Here is a 6760-nt window from a genome sequence, read left to right as displayed (position 1 = left end):
GGAGAGAGAGCCTTGTACATGTCTCTGTGTGGAGTAAAGGTGGGGTAGACCTTTTCCCCCTCTGGTTGCACATTTAACATGTAGGTAAAACTGATTTAAGTTTCCCTGCATTAAAGTCCCCGGCCACTAGGATCGCCGCCTCTGGATGAGCATTTTCCTGTTTGATTATGGCGGAATACAGCTCATTGAGTGCGGTTTAGTGCCAGCCTTGGTCTGTGGTGGTATGTAAACAGCTACGAAAAATACAGAAAAACTCTCTAGGTAGATAGTGTGGTCTACAGCTTATCATGAGATACTCTACCTCAGGTGAGAAAAACCATGAGACTTCCTTAGATATCATGCACCAGCTATTGTTTACAAATATGCATAGGCCCCGTGTCTTCCAAGAGGCTGCTGTTCTGTCCTGCTGATAGAGTGTATAACCAGCCAGCTGTAAGTTCTTAATGTTGTCGTTCAGCCATGACTCTGTGAAACAAGATATTACAGTTTTTAATTTCTCGTTGGTAGGATATACGTGCTTTCAGTTCGTCCCATTCATTTTCCAGCAATTGAATATTAGCTAGCGGAATCGAAGGCATGTGCAGATTAGCCACTCGTCGCCTGATCCTCACAAGACATCCTGATCTCTTTCCTCAAAATCTATGTTTCCTTTTCCAGTGAATCACGGGGATCTGGGCCTGGTTGGGTGTCCATAGTATATTCCTCGCATCCGACTCATTGAATAACTCCTTGTCCAATTTGAGGTGTGTCATCCCAGTTCTGATGTCCAGAAGCTATTTTCGGTCATAAGAGATGGTAGCAGCAACATTATGTACAAAACCAGTTATGAACCATGTGAAAAATCGAACAAAATAGCATAGTTGGTTAAGAGCCGATAAGACGGCAGCCATCTTTAGCACACATAAGGGTAGTTACTTGCTACATTGGCCATGTTCGAGAGTATCAAAACTGAAATGTATAATTGGTAAATTGAAAATGACTGATCTACAAATAATAATGAGTAGTTATTTATTTTATCCCTTTCGTGGTATCGCTTTTTGTCCCATCGCTGCAACTCCCATACGGACTCGGGAGAGGCAAAGGTGGAGAGCCGTGCGTCCTCTGAAACACAACCCAGCCTCACTGCTTCTTGACACAATGCCCGCTTAACCTGGAAGCCAGCCGCGCCAATGTGTCGAAGGAAACACCGTACACTGTTTCAGTATGATATGTTAGATAAAGGAATAACGACAGACACCAATGTCAGGTTCAATAGCCTTGTTTGTGCATTGTACGAATCCCTACAACTGGAGTCCCGGGGAACAGTCCGGCTAGTAAATTACCTATCAACTAGACTCTGTAACATCATCCTTTTCAATAGAAAGTGCAAACATAAAGGCATAACATTAAATTCTTAACAGTCAGGTCATAACAATAGAACATGCATTACATTTTCTTTTTTACTTCAGTTGTCATCTTCCTTTTTTAATTTCAATTTATTAGAACAAATATAGATTTTAATTAACCGATGGCAAGTTAACAGTCCCTTGCTTACAGAGTAAGCCTGTCCGGTGGCTTGCACAGCCGACCCACCCGTGAGTACGTATTGGCTCTTACAGGGGTAGAATTAGGGGCACGAGCTGGAGAGCTTGGTGGGGTAGAAGCCTCACCTTCAGTTGGCCCATGTCTCAATTCTGCACCCCTTACCCTTAGGCCTGGACTGTGATCCAGCTCATCTAGGTGAGTGTATGGCGTGTTCTGGTTTGTCTGCTCTGCTACGCGCAGATCCACCCGATTGCGACCATAGAGGGAGCCACCAACATCCACCGGGTAAGGACGTGGTGCAACTCTCTGCAGGCATGTGCCCAGCCTCCAAAGTCCTGTGTGGTCTCCCGGCAGCGGTTTCATCCTTATCGTTTCACCCACCTCCAGCTCTGGTAGGTCCCGAGCAGTCCAGTCGTAGAAGCACTTAGCGAGCTGCTTTCTGTGACGCAGTTTGTCCGTGATGCCAACCATGACGCAGGGCTCAAGTAGCTTGTTAGCTACGGGGATGGTAGTCTTCAGACGTCTGGACAGAAGGCGTTGTGCTGGGCTGCTGTCCATGTTTTCAGTGGGTGTGTTCCTCCACTGTAAGATCGCTTTCCATGGGTCATTGCTGTCGCGCAAGGCCCTGCTTAACAGGTTTTTTGCAAACTTGACAGCTGATTCTGCCTTGCAATTTGCTTTTGGGTGTCTTGGAGAGGTCACGTGGTCAAACTCCCATTCTGAGGCGAAACGCTTGAACTGTGCAGTGAATTGTGGGCCATTGTCCGTGATTACCTCGTCAGGCTGACCTTGCCTTGCAAACTGCGCCTTGCAGCGCTTTATGACCGTCTCTGCAGACAAGTCAGGGAGCAGTTCAATTTCCCAAAAGTCAGAGTAGTGATCAACGATGAGAAGATAGTCCTTTTGTCTGTGGCTGAATAAGTCCATGCTGACGATTTGCCAGGCCCTTGTGGGAAGTTTGTGTGACATCATGGTTTCCTTTTGCTGTTCATGAGCGTACTCGTTGCATGTGGTACAGTTGCTGACAAAGTCTTTAATTTCTGCTTGCATGTTTGGCCAGTATAATGTTTCACGAGCCTGGCGGTAGCAGGCATCACCTCCAACGTGACTGGAGTGTATGCGGGTAAGCATCTCTGGACGTAGTGATTTGGGAATAATGACCTTCTGACCTCTGAACAAGACGCCATTTTGCACGCTGATCTCATCTCGAAAGGTCCAGTATTCTCTCACTGTGAAAGGTGTCTCCTCTTTCAGGTATGGCCAACTTGCAAGAGCCATGGACTTCAGTGACTGTAGGCGTTCGTCCTTGCGTGTTGCCTTATCTGGGCTAGGCGGTGATCTGTGACGTTTAAGTAGTCTGCCTGATTGATCTGTTGAACATCTTGTTGTTCCTGCTGTAGCGAGCAGATGGCCTGCCGCTGATAGACAGTGCCTCTGCCTGTACATTGTGTTGTTGCCCTGCTCAGTGTGTCGCTGATGTACATCTCTGGTCCTGGCTTGTAAATGACCTTCAGGCTGTAGTTTTGCAGAGTCAGGAGCATGCTTTGAAGCCTCTTGGGCGCGTTGAGGAGAGGTTTACTGAATATGGCAATGAGTGATTTGTGGTCAGTTTCAGCGATGACCAGGTCTCGCCCATATAAGTAGTGATGGAATCGCTGGCAGGAGAAGACGATGCTGAGGCACTCTTTCTCAATTTGTGCATAGTTTTGTTCGGTGGGGGTGAGCGCTCTCAAGGCAAACGCAACGGGCTGGCCTTCCTACATAAGGCAGCATCCAAGTCCCCTTTGGCTGGAGTCGCTCTGGATTGTGACAGGCTTCATGACGTCGTAGTAGTGCAACACTGGCATGGATGAAGCCAGAGATTTCATCTCCTTCACTGCGGCCTCGTGCTTGGGTAGCCAGTGCCATGGTGTGTCTTTGTCCAGCAACCGGCGCAGATGCTCACAGACTGCTGATAGGTGTGGCATGAACTTTGCAAGATAGTTTGCAAAGCCGATGAGACGCTGTACTCCTTTTGCATCAGACGGGTTTGGCATGTCGAGGATCGCTCTGACCTTGTCTGGGTCTGGCTTCAGGCCTTTTGCCGAGAGAATGTGGCCATGGAAGTGGACGCCTTTCACCTTGAACTGCAGCTTCTTCAGGCCAAGGCGAAGCTTAACTGATCGGCAGCGCTCCATCAGTGCCAGGAGCTTCACATCGTGGTTGCGTACTGCTTCTTCGTCTGTGTCACCACAGCCTACGATCAGGACATCATCTGCAATGGGTTCAATGCCCTTGAGCCCAGCCAGTAACTCGTGCTGCTTACGTTGGTATATCTCAGGCGCCACCGAGACACCAAACGGGAGCTTGAGCCAACGTTTCCGAAACCCCAGGGGGTCAAGAAGGTAGTCATGAGGCTGCTTTCTTCATCCAGCTTGCATTGAAGGAATGCATCTCGGGCATCCACCAAGGTGAAAATCCTGGCCTTGGGAAGCTTATAGAGGACATCCTCTAGTGTCGGCATGATGTAGTGGGATCGTTTCAGTGCTTGGTTCAGATGCTTTGGGTCGATGCAGACCCTCAGCTTCTCTGGTTTTTTCACTATGACCATATTGCTGATCCAGTCAGTTGGTTCAGTCACAATGTCATTTGGCCATCGGCCTCATACTTGTCCAGCTGGGCCTTCACAGCCACTTTCATTGCAATGGGCACATTGCGAGGAGCACACTGGACTGGAGTGATGCTCTCATCCACTTCAAAGTGTACCTCCCCAGGCACAGATTCAACGGGCATGTTGAATACATTGTCATATCTGCTAAGTAGTTGTTCTTTGGACAGGGGTCCATGCTGGACATGATCCACAATGTGCAGGTCATTTGGTACAGTGAACTGCATCAGTCCCAGGCGTTCGCATGTAGAGCCTGAGAGGAGAGGATGTTGACTGGTTTTTACAATCTCAAACTCCAGCTTGTGTTTGTGTCCCCGAATAACACATTCGGTCTCAAAGGTGCCCATAGAGCTCATTAGCTCTCCTGAGTAGAGCTTTAGTCTAGTATCGCTGGGCAATAGATGTGTGTCAGGTGCCAGATTGATTTTGTCTTTGTAGCTCATTACGTTGCATGTAGCACCAGAATCCAGTTGACATTGTTGTTGCTTGTTGTGTAATCGTAGTGTCACAAACCATTTCTTCCCTCTTGAGTGTACAGCCCCAATGGATTCATGCATGTAAATGTCACTTTCACTTTTCAGCTCTGAACATTGAATGACATCATCAACACAGTGAATCTTGCCGTCACTCACCCTTCTTTTGCTTTTGAGACACACTTTTGCAAAATTATTATTAGTTCCACAAGCTCTGCATGGTTTTCCGTAGGCAGGGCAGTGCTCTTTGCCACGTGTGTGTGTATTCCCACAGTATTTACATGCTACGGGGCTCTCTGTGTTCACCGTTCGTGGTGAATTGCTCTGCCTCGATTGGTTTAGTCTGAATGTCTGCCCAGCAACAGCGTGAACGGTATCAACGTCGGAGCGTGGGGTTTCGATTTCCATTGCTCTCATTCTCATGTCAGTGACTTCAGCAGTGCGGCACATTTCAATGGCAGTTACTAATGTTAAGTCTCTCTCTCTCAGTAGACGCCGGCGTGTATCCTCATTTGCAATTCCCAGCACTATTTTGTCACGAATCAATTCATCTTTCAATCCCCCATATTCACAAGTGGCGGATTTCTCTCTCATACGGGTTACAAAGTTGTGTACTGACTCACCCTCTTCCTGTTTACAGCTTCCGAAAACGAACCGCTCATAAATTACGTTTCTGGCGGGTTTGAAGTAATTCTCCAATGCATCCAATATAGCCTTTGCATCACACTGTTGACGTGCTGTGAGGGTGAGATTGTGCCGGTAGATATGCCTGCATTCGCTGCCCATTAAACTCCTCAGAGTTGCCGCTTGTACCTCGTTGGGTTTCTCATTTAGATTGGTCGCCAGCGCATAGTCCTCGATTTCATCCCTGAAGTTGTCCCAATTAGTATTCCAGTCCCATGTGAGAACCATGGGATTTGGTGGCGGAATGTTCGCTGCCATAGCAATGGAATATGAGATTTCTTTGACTTCAGTCATCGACGTAGGTAGTGATGCTAGCTAGGCAGCTAACAACGAGTTGATCAGTGTTGTGAGTAGGAAACGGCGTGTGTTCGCATATGGAACGTAACTGCGCCTATACTGTACTTAGCTACAAAAATAACAAACGTGTTTTCCGAGCCACTTCTGATACCATGTTTCAATATGATATGTTAGATAAAGGAATAACGACAGACACCAATGTCAGGTTCAATAGCCTTGTTTGTGCATTGTACGAATCCCTACAACTGGAGTCCCGGGGAACAGTCCGGCTAGTCGATTACCTATCAACTAGACTCCGTGACATACACCTGTCAACTGTGTCAACGTGCGTTGCGCCCGGCCCACCACAGGAGTCACTAGAGCGCGATGGTACAAGAACAACCCTCCCCTAACCCGGTCGATGCTGGGCCAATTGTTCCATGGGTCTCTTGGTTGCAGCCGGCTGCGACAGGGCCTGGACTCGAATCAGGATCTGTAGTGGCAGAGCTAGTGCTGCGATGCAGTGCCTTAGACAACTGTGCCACTCTGGAGGCCCATGAGCAGTTATTTATGATGCAAGGTTCTCTGTAGATCAGTTAGTCATTACTCACCTGCACTGTCGGCTGCATAGTCGAACAAACCCAGTGATTTCCAACACAGACCATTTCAGATTTCCACGATGAAAAGCGTTACATGCGCTCGTTAAGGGTAGCATTATTAATAACACTAAGTACGATTCAGGGTTTATATTTCACAAGCATATCAGCCTCCTGAGAGACCATCAAAAATTGCCAAAGCCAACTATATTTCAAGTCGTCTTGGCGGGGTATTGGGTAAAGTTTTCAACTAGCAATAATCGCGCCTCGGATAAACCTCATAGGCTACGATACTGCCACTGCGCAAAGATAAATCAATTGTGGGATTGGGTGGATTTAGTTTCGACATAAGGATGATTCCTATGGCGGTTTCAATAAAAAAAAGATTAACAATACACAAATAGAGATAGATTAGGGAAACGTGTAAAATGATATTATGATGTGAACGCAATTATAAAAAATGTTAAATTTATTACATTTAAAATATTCAAAGACATGCCGTGCATTGTGGGATACCTTGTGTCAACTTGTGGAGAACTGGAGATAACTGATCAATTGCC

The 6760-nt window shown here is 47.1% G+C and overlaps 1 non-coding gene across 1 annotated transcript; it reads right to left on the bottom strand.

Moving 5' to 3' along the window:
* Window positions 1-6370: 6370 nt before the first annotated feature.
* Window positions 6371-6511, bottom strand: LOC118359391 (U4 spliceosomal RNA). Its single transcript, XR_004820647.1, has one exon. It is a non-coding gene; the product is annotated as a U4 spliceosomal RNA (small nuclear RNA).
* Window positions 6512-6760: the final 249 nt, after the last annotated feature.

This window comes from Oncorhynchus keta, chromosome 26 (genome assembly GCF_023373465.1).
Source record: "Oncorhynchus keta strain PuntledgeMale-10-30-2019 chromosome 26, Oket_V2, whole genome shotgun sequence".
Taxonomy (NCBI): Eukaryota; Metazoa; Chordata; class Actinopteri; order Salmoniformes; family Salmonidae; genus Oncorhynchus; species Oncorhynchus keta.
Note: the sequence above shows the minus strand (reverse complement) of the source record. Positions and strands in the feature narration are given on the sequence as shown.